This window comes from Peromyscus leucopus, chromosome 2 (genome assembly GCF_004664715.2).
Source record: "Peromyscus leucopus breed LL Stock chromosome 2, UCI_PerLeu_2.1, whole genome shotgun sequence".
Lineage (NCBI taxonomy): Eukaryota > Metazoa > Chordata > Mammalia > Rodentia > Cricetidae > Peromyscus > Peromyscus leucopus.
The window spans coordinates 33,697,313-33,713,250 of NC_051064.1; the positions used below are offsets into that span (position 1 = coordinate 33,697,313).

At 38.7% G+C, this 15,938-nt stretch overlaps 1 protein-coding gene and 1 non-coding gene across 3 annotated transcripts in view; one reads left to right on the forward strand and one right to left on the reverse strand.

The window, feature by feature from the left end:
- Nkain3 (sodium/potassium transporting ATPase interacting 3) overlaps positions 1-15,938 on the reverse strand; it is a 684,808-nt gene that overhangs the window by 642,607 nt on the left and 26,263 nt on the right. The window lies entirely within an intron of this gene.
- Positions 10,243-10,317, forward strand: Trnas-aga. The gene has a single exon. It is a non-coding gene; the product is annotated as a tRNA-Ser (tRNA).

Genomic DNA, 15,938 nt, shown 5'->3' on the forward strand with positions numbered 1-15,938 from the left:
CTGACATTAACCCACACACCTATGGACATATAATTTTTGACAAAGAAGCCAAAAGTGTACAATGGAAAAAAGAAAGCATCTTCAACAAATGGTGCTGGCATAACTGAATATCAACGTGTAGAAGGCTGCAAATAGATCCATATCTTTCACCGTGCACAAAACTTAAGTCCAAGTGGATCAAAGACCTCAACATAAATCCAGCTACTCTGAACCTGCTAGAAGAGAAAGTAGGAATTAGTCTTGAACGGATTGGCATAGGAGATCACTTCCTAAATATAACACCAGTAGCGCAGACACTGAGACAAACAATCAATCAATGGGACCTCTTGAAACTGAGAAGCTTTTGTAGAGCAAAGGATATGGTCAACAAGGCAAAGTGACACCCTACAGAATGGGAAAAGATCTTCACCAACCCCACATGTGACAGAGGACTGATATCCAGAATATATAAGGAACTCAAGAAATTAGACATCAAAACAACCAACAGTCCAATTGAGAAATGGGCTTTAGAACTAAACAGAGAATTCTCAACAGAGGAAAACCAAATGGCTGAAAGACATTTAAGGAATTGCTCAACATCCCTAATCATCAGGGATATGCAAATCAAAACAACTCTGAGATACCACCTTACGCCTGTCAGAGTGGCTAAGATAAAAAACACTGAAGACACTTAATGCTGGAGAGGATGTGGAACTAGGGGAACTCTCCTCCACTGCTGGTGGGAATGCAAGCTTGTACAACCACTTTGGAAATCAATATGGCGCTTTCTTAGAAAATTGGGAATCAATCTCCCCCAAGATCCAGCTATACCACTCCTGGGCATATACCCAAGAAATGCTCAATCATACCACAAGAGCACTTGCTCAGCTATGTTCATATCAGCATTGTTTGTAATAGCCAAAACCTGGAAACAACCTAGATGCCCTTCAACTGAAGAATGGATAAATAAATTGTGGCACATATACACAATGGAATACTACTCAGCAGAGAAAAACAATGACATCATACGGTTTGCAGGCAAATGGATGGATCTAGAAAAAATCATCCTGAGTGAGGTAACCCAGACTCAGAAAGACAAATATGGTATGTACTCACTCATAGGAAGATGCTAGATGTGGAACAAGGATGACTGGACTGCTACTCACATCACCAGTGAGGCTACCTGGAAAACGGGACCCCAAAAAAGACACGGAGAAATGGATGAGATCTACATGAACAGCCTGGTCATGAGTGGGAACAATGAAGAGCGACGGTCGAGGGAAAGAGAGTGGGAGATCCTAGCTGGATCAAGAAAAGAGAGGGAGAACAAGGAATAGGAGACCATGGTAAATGAAGACTACATGAGAAGGTGAGAAGGGGAGGAAGCAGAGAGCTAGGGAGGCCCACGATGATCCACAAAGATACCCCCTCAAAAGACTGCTGGCAATGGTCGAGAGACGGCAGGAACTGACCTACTCTGGTGATGGGATGGCCAGACACCCTGATAGTTGTGCCATAAACCCCATCCAAGTACTGAGGAATCTGGATGCAGACATCCATGGCTGGGCCCCTGGTGGAGCACTGGGAGTCTAATTAGTGAGAAAGAAGAGGGTTTATATGAGCGAGAATTGTTGAAGCCAAGGTTGGATAAAGCACAGGGACGAAAACCAAATGAATGGAAGCACATGATCTATGAACCAAAGGCTGAGGGGCCCCCAACTGGATCAGGCCCCCTGAATGGGTGAGACAGTCATTGGCTTGATCTGTTTGGGAGGCAGCTGTGCATTGGTGCTGGGTCCTGGGCTCGTTGCATGAGTTGGCTCTTTGAATCCTGGGACTTATGCAGAGATGCTTGGCTCGGTCTAGTAGGGGGGGACTGGACCTGCCTGGACTGAGTCTACCAGGTCGACCCCGGTCCTCGGGGGAGACCTTGATCTTGAGGAGGTGGGAATGGGGGGTGGACTGGGGCAAGGGAGAGGGGGGCGAGAGGGGGAGAACAGGGGAATCTGTGGCTATTATGTTGAACTGAATGGTGTTGTAAAATAAATTAAAAAAAAAAAACAAAACAAAACAAAAAGAAGCTCAGAGTGAAATTGAGGAGTCAACTGTAATCTGTCATCATCAATTGTCCAGTGTGATTGCTTCTTTCCCTTATCCTATCTTTGATCTAGTTTATGATTTATCATACATTCATTAAGTGCTGACAATATACCAAACACTAGACCAACCATTTGAAATACAGACATAAATTGGTATGCTGTTTTTTTAAATAATTATATAATCCACTATAAGAGATTTATCAAACAAATATGCCCACATTCATACTATTCAACATCAGTTGCCTAGGAGAAAATTTCTGTCCAATTTAAGTTTTTTCTAATACAGAAGTATATAAAATTAAATTGATAGATCATATAAGATTCTAAGTGGAGTCAGGTGGTGGTGGTGCATGCCTTTATCCCAGCATTCAGGAGGCAGAGCCAGGTGGATCTCTGTGTGTTTGAGGCCAGCCTGGGCTATCAAGTGAGTTCCAGGAAAAGAGCAAAGCTACACAGAGAAACCCTGTCTCAAAAAAACCAAAAAAAAAAAGTTTCTAAGTGAATACTGCTACTGCTTTCAGGCTTTCTTGTCCTAATTTACAATTATAGGTTAACAGTAGTGGACATCGATTTTGTAGATCTTTGAGTACCAAGTTTCATCTAGACTTTAGGAAGTTGTATCAAGAGTGAATGGTGATATAAAAAGTCAAACTTGCACAGAGACCCCTGAAGGCCACACTAAAGGGGCACTAAATCAGAGCCAGCATATTTGTCAGGTTCTCTAGAATAGCTGAACTTACAGAACGATTCTCTCTCTCTCTCTCTCTCTCTCTCTCTATATATATATATATATATATATATATATATGTGTGTGTGTGTGTGTGTGTGTGTGTGTGTGTGTGTGTGTGTGTGTATAAAGGGGGGTTATTAGAATGACTTGCATACTGTGGTCCAGTTATTCCAACAATAGCTAGCTATGAATAGAAGGTCCAAAAATTCAGTAGTTATTCAGTTCATGAAGCTGGGTGTCTCAGCTAGTCTTCAGTATTCTTTGGAATCCCTAAGAAGTAGGCTCTAATGTCAGTGAAGGAATGGCCGTGCTAGTGAGGACAAAAGCAAGCAGGCAAAAAGAGTGACTTCCTTTTTCCACATCCTTTACATAGGCTTCCAGCAGAAGGTATTGCCCAGATTAGAGGTGGATCTTCCCACCACAAAAGACTTGGATTAAAAGTGTATTTTCTCACCTCAAAGATTTGGATTAGAAGTAGATCTTCCTACTCCAAATGATTTAATTATCAAAAATCCCTCACAATTGTGCCAAGCTGTTTTTTAGGTTTCGGTTCATTGCAAATATAGTCAACACCCAAAATAACCATCACAGATAGCCAGAGAGAACCACAAAAGAGGACATCCCAAGAACCAGAGCTCAAAGACTCTCTGGTAGCTGCCTTTTTCTATCTGCTCTGGCCTCAGTTTCTGGTTCAGCTTCTTATAATTTGGGTCTCATTACAAGGACCCCATAAGGAATATTTTCACTTCTGATTATATACATCATGTTATAATTTTCCACAACAATCTGATTCTCTCTTTGTAGGTGAGCACATGTTCTCTCAATTTTCCCCATCATGAAATACACAATTCAGTAGGGGAATTATTTCACCAAGAGTTTATAGCTGGCAACTTCAGATCAATGGTTAAGAGGGCATCCATTTTCAGTTTTACAATGACTCTTGTCTGATGGAAGTTATACTGGGGGGAGCATCTGTGAAGCCCGAGATTCATCAGGGAAAAGATTAAGGGAGAGCTTTTATGTTGAACACAGAAGGACCCAATGACAGTGCCTCTTCATTTTCTAGAAATAGCAATATGCTTGAGATGAAATTGTAGTCATCTAGTGCACTCCTGGACCTGCAGTATAAGATGTAGCTGTGAGAGCTGACTGTTTGGCTCCCCACCAGGATACTCAGATGATGCTGAGGCCACTGAACTCTGATGTCACTGGCCATTCACACAACCTGCCTCTAGGAAGTCCTACTGGCTTCCTATAATAACATCTGGTTATTTACATGGGAGAGATGCTACAGGTCTGGAGTTTATTTCTGTTGTCTTTCTTAAACCACATTCCTTTTTACCCAGTTCGTTCCTTAACAATAATTTTGTATGGACTGTCCTTCATTACTGATGAGTGTTAAATGAGCCACACACATCCCAAAACTAAGCACTACAGTCTCCTTGTTTCCTCATAATGATGAAGTCAACAATAATTAAAGTGAAGATCCTAAGGCCACCATTGTCACTACCATATTTACCCAAGTAGCAACCACAAGGTGTATTAGTTGCTTGTATCATAGCTGCAGCAAAATTCTTGACAAAAGCAATTTAAGTAATGAAGGATTTACTTTGGCTCACAGTTAAGGGTAAAAACCTATCATGTCAAGACATCATAGCAGAATGAACTTTGAAGAAGCTGGTCACATGGCATCTGCAGTCAGAAAGCAGACAGAGACGAATTCTAGTGTCATGCAGTTCAAGACCGGAGTCTAGGGAATGGTGCCATTCATATTTAATGTGGGTCTTCTCACCTCCATCAACTTATTCTAGGTAATTCCTCCCTAGCATGTTCAAATACTTGTCTTCTAAGTGATTCTAAGTCCTGTAGAGTTGATAATCAGTGGGATCAGAGGAACCAGAGGGGTCAGGGATACCATGAAGACGTATCCCATAGAATCAGCTCACCAGGATTTATGGGGACTCTCAGAAATCAGGGAGCCTGTAGGCATGTGACCTAGATCCTCTGTATGTATAGTGGGGCTGAGTAGCTTGCTATTGTCATGGGATTCCTAGCAGTGGGAGCAAGGCCTGTCTCTGACTCTTTTGCCTACTTATATGACCCTTTTCCTCCTGCTGGCTTGCCTTGTACAGCACTGATGTGATGGTATATTCCTGGTCTATGGTAGTTTGTTATGTGGTGTTTAGTGGATATCTCTGGGAGGCCTGCTCTTTTCTGGGGGGAGGCAGAGAGGAGAGGGGAAAGAGTGGAGACTGTGGTCAGGACATAATATATGAGAGAAAAATAAAAAACACTTAAATAAAATAAAATTATCAATGCAAAAAAATTACCATAACACAATGGTTACCAAATAGTAGTGTGACCAAAAACATAAGCAAGGGTAACACAAACAAACCAACTCTTCAGCATCCAATGCCCTGTTTTCCTACCCCATCTCTGTACTCCTTTATGGGATTCCAATGACCTGGAGACAGTATATCCACATGGCCTTCTGGACTGTGTGAAAAGTAGAATACATTGAAAAAAATACAGAAGGGGGATTTTAGTTCAGTGTACACAAACAATATTTCTGAGCTAGTTTCAACCTTCAGCTACTTTTCTGGTCCCATTTAAAAATTATTTAATAAATCAATGCATCATAAAATAAAAAAAAATAGGGCCAGGTATGGTGGAGATCACCTTAATCTCAGTACTGGGGAGGGAGAGATAAGTGGATCTCTGTGAATTCAAGGCCTGGTCTATGTAGCAAGTCCCAAGTCAGCAATGGCTACACAGTAAGACTGTGTCTCAAAATAAACAAGCAAACAAACCAATAAATAAATAGATAGATAGATAAATAAGCAATCAAAGAATTTCATGTGTCTTATTTTTCTTCCTATAATATAAAAAATATCAATGTTCTAAAAGAAATATTTAAATGTCACTAAAAATAATCACAAGGACCACACTCTGGATAGCAGAGACATTGTGCAATAAAGTGAAATTATCAATATTTTGTATCATTTACAAAAAGCCTGAGAATTTTTTGACATATTATTAGATTTCAGATGAAAAGCTCAAGACATTTAAATTTTCAATGCATAGAACATATAATGCTAAGTAGACAGGATCTTCAGATTAAAACACTGGACACCACAAAGATCTAGAGAGCTACACAATTAAGGATCCCAATGGGAGATGTGGTTCTGCAGATAAGCCAAAAAAAATCCAGTTTAAATTTTCTTTTTGTTCTATTTTCCTATTACCCTTGATATTAAACTAGCATATGTATCCCCGTCTCCATGGCAACGTCAAGAAACTAAAGGATAGGTCTGTGCCCATGGCTAAAGCTAATACATTCAGGGGATGCCACCCAGGAGAGAGTCTAGGGTCAGTAAGGCTAACTTGCAGGATGTATGAGGACAAGTGGCAATGGCAGAATAAGGGGCATGGCACAGGGAGCACGTTTCTTTTTCTGCCCCTTCAAGCTGTGGCATTTGTCATGAGAACTCAGAAAGTGTAGAATGTGCTGCCTTTGATTGGAATCCGTGCTTCACATTAACATGTAATGGAAACTCAGAATGCAAAGTATCTGGATTGCACAAGCCCATGCATTTACATACATATCGATAAGCACAAAATTAACATGACTAAACACCAATTATATCATAGAGACAAAAAGAAATCTAGCCTTATAACTGGATAATCACACTGGATAAGATTGTATTCTTTTTACCTGCCTTTATTTTCCAAATTATCAAGAAATCTGTTATTTTTGTTATTAAAATTTAGTTTTGAAAAAATAAGAAATATTTGTGATTTTCATCCAAACAAAAACTTTCCAGGAAGTCCCCTCTATTCTTGTTGTGAACTAATCTCTGCCTGCACCTGATAGCACCTTCCATGGCACAGATGCATTTATAGGCAGCTATTTTTCTTTATAACCTGATTGCAGAAACCATACTTAGTTTGGAGTTCTCAACAGAATGGAGAAAAAATTTTTTATGCAATGCCCTAATACTTGCTAGATCTATATACTTTAAGTCATGGCTTCAAATTAAGTATTTTGCACCCATAGTCATCTTTATAAGTACTAAGCATAAATGTCATCAGACTTTTTTGAAGATTAAGTAAAGACAGTGTTCCAGATCCTCTGCCTGAAACAGGTATTGCGTGGGTGTGGTTCCAGCTGTGTCATTTTGCGCTCTATCCCAAGATCTTATGTTCCTAGACTCTGTGGTCACTGGGATCCTTAAGCATGCTTATGTCATGACGTTTCTGCCAAACAGTCAACAGTGCTAAGCATTTGAAACTCCCCTAGGGGATATGTGTGTTTGTTCCCTGAAAAAATAAATCTCAGAAGAAAAGAAAAGGAAAATTACGGGGCTGGAGAGATGGCTCAGAGGTTAAGAGCACTGGCTGTTGTTCTTCCAGTGGTCCTGAGTTCAATTCCCAGCAACCACATGGTGGCTCACAACCATCTACAATGAGATCTGGTGCCCTTTTATATATATATAAAAATAAAAATAAAAATAAATAAAAAAAATTTAAAAAAAGAAAAGGAAAATTACACCTAGAAGAGAGATAGCCTGTGTGGTGGTAATCTAATTGTACTGAAATATTATTTTGATTGTATGTTAATAAATAAAGTTGTCCGGGGGTCAGAGCTATTAGAGCCATAGCAAGAGTGTGGCGGTGGTGGCACACGCCTTTAATCCCATAGATATCTGTGTGTTCAGGGATATAGCCAGCATTGGAGACATATGCCTTTAAGACCTAGGGGGCTGTACATTCAGACAGTGACGAGGCAGTCATGTGTTTGGGTTTACAACCAATGAGAAGGCAGAACAACATACTATAAAAAAAAGAACAGACAGGAAGTAGGTCTCTTTCGCGAAGCTGGGACAGCAGGAGGAAGGGTGAGATTTTAGCTCTGAGCTCTGACCTCTCTGCTTTCTCTTTTACATTGTTTCTGTGTTTCTTATTTAATAAGACGGTTGGTTACATCAACAAGCCTGTCTTAGTCCCTGCTCTATTGCTGTGAAGAAACACCAAGTCCAAGGCAGCTCTTATAAAAGAAAAGAATTCATTTAAATGGGGACTCGTGAGGGAGACCTGCTCCCTCTTATTCCCCTATGGTACTCTTGAACAGGGAGAAATGAGAAAAATGTAGATAGAAGTATGGAGGAGAGAGACAGTTAGAAAACACAGGAGAGAGCCTGGGTCCAAACCCACCAGCCCCTTTTGTCTCTACTAAAGGGCTTTTTAAGGGAATGCCAAGGGGTGGAGCAAATAACCTCCCCCCCGCCAGCATAGCCAAATGCAGGCCATTCCAGACACCTGGTGACCATGCACATGGTCAAGCCATCCCCTAATGCAGCCCTGCTGTGTAAAGCAAGCTCAAATCTCTCTAGAAAATCTTTGTGATCTCCTATAGACTCGCTTACAGTTTCAAAGGTTTAGTCCATTATCATCATGGCAGGTACTGGAGCAGTAGTTAGGAGCTGCATCCTGATTCATAGGCTGAGAGAGATAGGGTGGTCCTGGCATGGGCTTTAGAAACCTAAAAGCCCACCCACCAGTTGCATATTTCCTCCAACAAGGCCACAACTCCTACTCCTTCTAATCTTTTCAAATAGTGCCATATCCTGGTGACTAAGCATCCAAATATATGAGCTATGGGAACCATTCTTATTAAAAACCACCACAGAGTCTAATTACCTATCTTACGAGTCCATAGAAATTTATTAACCATTATTTCTTTGCCTTCAAGAGAATGGGCATCATGGTTAGTAAAATGGAAGAAACTCCCCTAGGGGATATGTGTCTTCACTAAGAAGCAGTCTAACAGAAGGAGAAGGTACAGCATGATGAATGTGACCATCTGGTTGAGCAGCTAGTGAAACTAATAAGCAGCTAAGTCTAACATGCTGGAATACTTTGTATTAAACATCAAACCTCAAGTGTCCATATTCACACCACCATGAGGAATATAGAAGTGGGTATTCATATACTTTTGATTGAGGGAAGACTCACCCCCAAGTGAAACATCAAGGTCTCACATGATGCAGTGAGTGTGTATAAACCATACCTACCTACACTCCTTAGCTACTAATAAAACTGAAGCTTGGAATTCTTTCAGCGTTCGCCACCAGAAACTACCAAAACAATGTGGGTTCTGAAAGTTCACAGATATATATTACACACTAAGAATTTCTGTGTTGTCTTCAATGGTGTTGTCTGGTTTCTTTCTCTCAGTGAGGTATTATTTTATCTGTATTTAATTCTTTTTACTGAGAAATAATACAATTTATATACCATGTTTTCATCAATAGATATTTAAGTTTTCCTCAGATGGAAGATGTTATGAATAAAGCTTTCATAAAATTGTATATAGTAGTTTTAGCTTTATGTAGCTTTATAAAAAGCAGCATTGCAAGTTACAACATGAATGAGCCTGGAAGACATTAAGTGAAATAAAACAGTTACTGAATGACAAATATGCATAAGTTCATTACTATGTTGACTCTAGAAACATTGAACTCATAAGTAGGTTCTAGGGCACTTATTCTAGGAAATGCTCATCACAGGACACAAAATTTCCCTTAAAATGGAAGTTCAAGCCAGGTGGTGGTGGCACACACCTTTAATCCCAGCACTCAGGAGGCAGAGGCAGGTGGATCTCTGTGAGTTCGAGGCCAGCCTGGGCTACCAAGTGAGATCCAGTAAAAGGCGCAAAGCTACACAGAGAAACCCTGTCTCGAAAAACCAAAAAAAAAAAAGGAAGTTCAACAGATATGACTGTACAACATGGTGGCTGCAGTCAATAACTCTCATTTTATTCCTGGAAATTGCTGAGAGTGGATTTTTAAATGTTCTTATCTCAGAAAATAAGAGTAGTGTATATGCTAATTATCTGTATTTAGCTATTACACAATGTATAGGCATTTTTAAAACATGTTGAACATAATAAGTCAATATTTTGAAATTTGTCAGTCTGAAAATTTGAAAAATATACAACTATAAGCATTTTCATATTGACTTGTTTGCTGTTGCTATCTAAATACCTCATGGCATAATTATACATAACAGAATTAATATAAGTTTAAATTGCTAAGATGCTGGCAAATATTCTTGGTGTCTGTACCACTTCTTACTCGCCCAACATTACGAGTGTTCTGCTACTCCAGTTCCCCACTCCTGCTTATGAGTGACTCAATCATTCAGTGCCGGATTCTCCTGAGTAAGAAGTGTTTCAGTTACTTCTGACAGCATTTCCTGGTAGGCAATAACAGCAACAATACTTTCTCTCTGCTTACTGCCATCTTTTGTCGGTCTCCAGCCCATATGTATTAACTGGCTTACTCATCTTTTAATCATCAGTTCTTGAAGCCTATTAACCATAAACCTTATCAGGGTGCTGGAATGTATACTTAAAAAAAAACAAAACAAGGAGTTGGGGATTTAGCTCAGTGGTAGAGCGTTTGCCTAGAAAGCACAAGGCCCTGGGTTCGGTCCTCAGCTCCAACAAAAAAAACAAAAACAAAAACAAAAAACCCACAAACAAAAACAAACAAACAAACAAACTCTGATGTTGGGACTCAAGGCCAACACTAGTACATGGAGGTGATTCTCTACCAGGCAGCTATATCTGCAACCAAAAGTTTCTTTGATAATGACCATAAGCTTTAAACTTTGGTAATTATCTTTTTTAAGTGCTTCTATTTTATCCTAGATAGCTTGCATTGTGAAGGGGTCTACAGAACCTGGATCATGTTGCTCCTTTTTCAAGGACATTAGGGTTTATTCCAGAAGACAGTCACACTAGTGACAAGGTAACTCGGTTGGGAACAGGGTCAGTTTTATGCTTCATGTGACAGAGCCATTCTCCTTCTTTATTCAGCTCTGGCTCTCAGGTGTGATGAACCCTCCTCAGCTTCTTTTCTTTGTTCTACACCAAAGCCAGGACTCCCAGACCACAGGGCCTATAGCTCTCTGGCAGTACACTGGCTGAGTTAGGGCTCATGGAGTTTCACTACAAGCAACATGGCCCTTTTCTCCATACAGAACAACACTCTTTGTTACTCTTTGGGTGGCTACCGCTCTCTGTTACCTACACAGATTCAGTCCTTATTTCTACCACCCACTTCCTGAGATCAGAGTGACAGCAACTCTCTGGTCAGGGTCCAGATCTCTGGCATACACTGGGAAGGTGCCTGTGGAGCCTGCCTTCTCTCAAGTTCAAAGTCCCATGCTGCCCATACCCACACTGAAAACCACTGCCTCCTCTATTGTGCCCCTCCTTAGGGTTGGTTTTTGTTAAATAAAATTCACCCTCAGATAGCTAATTCATCCTTACCAGAAGCATAAATCTAGAGGCAATTAAAGAGGGATTTTAAAAATAATAAAGTGAACTTTATTCAAAGATACACCCCGAGTCCATGGTAACTTGCCTTAATCCTTCTCATAACAGGAATAAATTTAAATTTTTCTTTTTTTTTTTTTTGAGTTTCTAACTAGAAAAAATGGCTTTGTGTGAGAGAACATTTCTTTTTTTTTAAATTTAAGAATTTTTTTTTAATTCATTTTACATAACAACCACAGATCCCCCTCTAATCCCTTCTCCAGCTCTCCTCTGGCCTCCCCCGTCCAGACCCATACCCCCATCCCCTTCTCCAAAAGGGCAAGGGGTCCCATGGGGAGTCAGCAAAGCCTGGTACATTTAGTTGAGGCAGAGCCAAGCCCTCCCCCCCCCACTACACTTCTTAAGCATAAGACAGCCTCTACATCAGACCATTTCAGAGGAGATAATAAATGTCCTGTTGCAGCAGTGATGCTCACAACAGATAATGAGTCATGTCTCATTCCAATGAGAGGCAGTAACTATGAAGGCAGGGAAGACATGCCTGCAACACATTGGGCAGCTCAGGAGATTGGGGGGAGGAAAGAGTTACTAACAGTCATCAGTAAACGTGGTCCTCTCTCACACCTTCCCATCTCCACAGGTCTATCCAGGCCTACATTTAAATTTTAAGACCAGGTGCTCAGAAATGCATACCTCCCTCTGCCCAGTTACAAACTAGTAACTGTACAGATTCTTTGGATAGTTTCATTTTCAAGTGTGTCTAAAACACTCTAGCTTTATCATAACAAACTTCTATTTATTTCTATGGTATTTATCCTCAACTTTCAATTACAGTTAGTTTTATTAAATACCTAAAATATATAATATGTGACAATATTAAAACTGAAATCTAATGCAATTAACCTGCTCATTTATTAACAATTAATCAAATCATACATATCAAAAGAAAAAGTATGCAAGGTGAAGTTCAAATCGATAGGATGTAGTAAAAATATTGGTTAATAAAAGAATTAAAATTCAGAAAAGTATCCATTTCACTTTCATTGAAAGTAAAGCATAGAAGCGGTTTAATAGCAAAATGAATCAAAATGACTTTAAAGTCCTGATTGGCATAAACAATTGAAACCACTCCTACTGAAAATAGCATTGAAAATCACCATTCTCATAAATCAAAACCCAGCTGCTAGTAATTAAAATTCTTGGCTTTTGAAATGTTACCTTTCATTGCACACTATTAAATATTGCCTGCCTCTATCTTGAAAGGAATAGATATGCTAATAATATATAAAATTTGTAGGCAAATTAAAAAATTATTTCAATTGTCAAATTTCAATATGCAGAAAATTCATACTTAGTCTGAAGTACATGGCCACTTCAGCGCACCCCATCTCAGTTACTATCACTGGCACAGGACAGAAATTAGGGTGATCTGAGGTACTAATATTGCTTTATTTCCAGTTCCTCTCTGAAATCCAATGATGTCACCTAAATGCATTCATTTTTGTCGTTCTGATTTTCATTTCTTTTTTCAGTTGTTTGTATGCTTTGATTTTAATTTTGTTTTGCTTTGTTATTGTTTTTCCTGCTTTTGCTTTTGAGAAAGATAGAGAAAGAGAGATTACAAAGTTAAATACAGTTAGATTAGGAGGTGGGGAGAATCCGTGAAAAATTGGGGAAAGGGAAAGTATATGATCAAAATATATTGTATGAAAAAAAATTAATTAAATGACAAACAATAAAAAGGAGAACTACTTTGACTTAGTTATCAATTAAAATATAAAAATAAGAACTGGCATAATAGACCTATATAAGTAACCTCCTAGGCCCTCATATCTATTCTTTTCTAACTATGCAGCACCATTCTAAGGTCTTATTCCTTGTTTTAACCTGAGAGAAATTCTCTGAACCTTTTTCAGCTACAATATAGCCTTAATGTGTTAAGGACTTTGTACACAGATTCATTGAATGTGAATAGTACTCACAATGCTATAGTTTTACTACTTAAAAAAATAACAAAAATAAAATTGTCTTCCCAGCACTCAATTGAAAAAAATAGTTATTTTATTTCAACATCTGAAAAATTCTAAGAAGAAAATGAATGGTAAGCTTCAAATTTAGATGAGTAAATATTTCTCAGTATATTACATACATTAAAAAATAATTAAGAGTCACATCATAGTAGTAATATTAAAATAATATTGTCTGTAGTATTTTATTACAAAAATGTAATACTTCAAGTTTTATAGTTTGATAAATTATGATAAATAACCCTAAATACCTAAATAATTATATTAAATAATTTAAATAAATATAAATTTCAAAATAACTTCAGGCTGTTGATCTAGCTCTGTGGTAGATCACCTGACTTGCATTCAGAAGACACTAGTTTTAATATCCACCACCAAAATAATTACTAAGAATTCTTCTACCTCTTTAGGAAAAGGAATACTTTATTATGTCCCTTAATACTCTGTTAGTTCTTTATCAACTTGTCTTTAAACTGGAAAAGACAGCCTGTCTTAAAGAAACAGTAAACATTTGGGATGGATATGAGGGGAGAGAAAGGTATGGAGGAAGGGAGAGGAAGTTGGAGCATGTCTATGCAAATGGAAGTAATAATCTTAAACCTGGGGGGGGGAATGAGAGAGAAAAATTAGAATTCTACATTCACTTCCACTGCTAAAACCTAAAATGCTATAACTGATGCATTAAAAGGTAATTGGATTCTAGAAATCACTCAAGTCTATTAATCACAGTTTTATTTAGAGTAGGCGATAAAAATAGAAAAAGGATATTCTGTAAAAAGCATTCTTAGATATAACCTTCCTGGAGTAATCAGTTACTCATTCTCCTTGAATAGTTAGTTAGGAGATCTGGTAAAGGTCAGCATGTCCCAGGCCTTCATGGACACAGAGGTGCCAATGGACCAACAGAGGGTCTTCCAAGTAGTCAGACATGTGTTCAGTCATGCTACAATCTCATAGATACGTACCTGCACAAATAGCTTAACAAGGGGACCTGGGATGAATCTAAACAGATTCACATCTTTTCCCAGCAAATTGTAAAAATACTTGAACAAACAGATGATTAAATAAAAGCCTGCTTTCTATAAACAATATTGGATGTGTTGGCTTGACTATAATGGAAAGACAGGAGCTTGTCACAGACATCAATCAGGTTCAAGAAAATAATATGGTCTCTTAACTCTTGTGAGGAAACAACTGTTCCTTGTATGATAGGAGCTTGGAGGCATGTCATAAATGAATTGATGCTAGGCCAAAACATGTTTATCAAATTAGACCACTGATCACATCAAACTAAAAACCCAAGAATGCAGCACAAGGTCTTTTAAGGTGTTATATGTTCTTATATTCAAAGATTATATGTCTTATATGTTTATAAAGCTTATACAAATTATAAAGCATTGTATGTTCTTTGTGAAAAAAAGCCCTATTTATTTTTCTAGATAATAGAAGAAGAATTAGAAGTCAGAAGGTTCTTAGATGGTTGGAATTGTTGGCTGAAATCAACAAATTAACATGAACAGCCATAATAAAAATTACACTTGTATTTTAATCTAATAATGATTTACATCTATAGTCAGGCTGGCAAAACATTTTCCATGAGCCAAATCTATTCTACCATATGTATTTATAAATAAGGCCTATTTTAAACACACTCATGTCCATTCATTTATGTGTTGTGTATGGCTACTATCATGCTTGTAAGAATAGTTGATGGCTTGGGAGATGGATCAGTGGGTAAAATACCTCCTATGAAAGCACAAGGCCCTGAATTCAAATCCCCAGCACACATGTTAAAAAAAGAAGGCAGGCATGGCAGCAAGTGCCTATAAAGGCCAGAGACAAGTGGGTCTCTGGAATTCCCTGCTCATTCATTCTATCCCAAATAGCAAGATCCAGGCTCAGTGAAGACTCAGTCTCCAAAGCAGGGTGTACTTCTGTGTACAAGTAAGCACAACCACATACATGCACACACATGCAGAGAAACACCAAAAAGGTTGCAAATTCCAATTATAAAATGACAGAAACTTTGGTTATCAGTAGTTCATGTGAAAAATATCTAGAACTGGAACTGATAAGCTGATAACAATTTTAAAATCTTATATGACATTAATAAAACAATAGCAGCTAAGCATTCTAAAGTGCCATCTCTCATGTGGCATCTGAGACCACAACTGGGGACTAGATCAAGTTCCACCTCAGCACACATAAAGTCAGTCTGGACCAGCAGAGAGTACCCAGGATGGGGAAGGTCAGTGAATGGGCTATGGGAGTAACATGACTGGAGCCGACAGTCAGTTGACAGGTATCAGTTCCTTTGGAGTGCAAACATGGGACTAATAGGTATTAATAGGATTTCTGAGCTTCTGGCAAACTATAGGGAAGTCTTTTTTCTGTATATAATATGCCTAAGAAGATAGTCAGTCGCTTGATAACATAACTTTGGAGATAGAACCTAACAGAGAATCCACACAGAATCCAGACAGAGGCTTGCTGCTTCTCAATAGGCTGCGTGAGTTATTTTAGACAAGAACTGCTCATTGTGTAGGAATTTCTATTCATCAGGGGTACATAGCATTATTAGCCCATTGAAAACTGGGTGCCAGAAGCACATCGTACTTTACACTTGTAGAGTCACATCACTGTGATGAGCAAAATGTTCCATGGGGGTCCAGATGCCTTCATTACGCTGAGTTACAACACCACCCTGGGTTAAAAGCCAAACAGGGATGATCTGCTGTTGGAATCCAAAAGGAAAATAG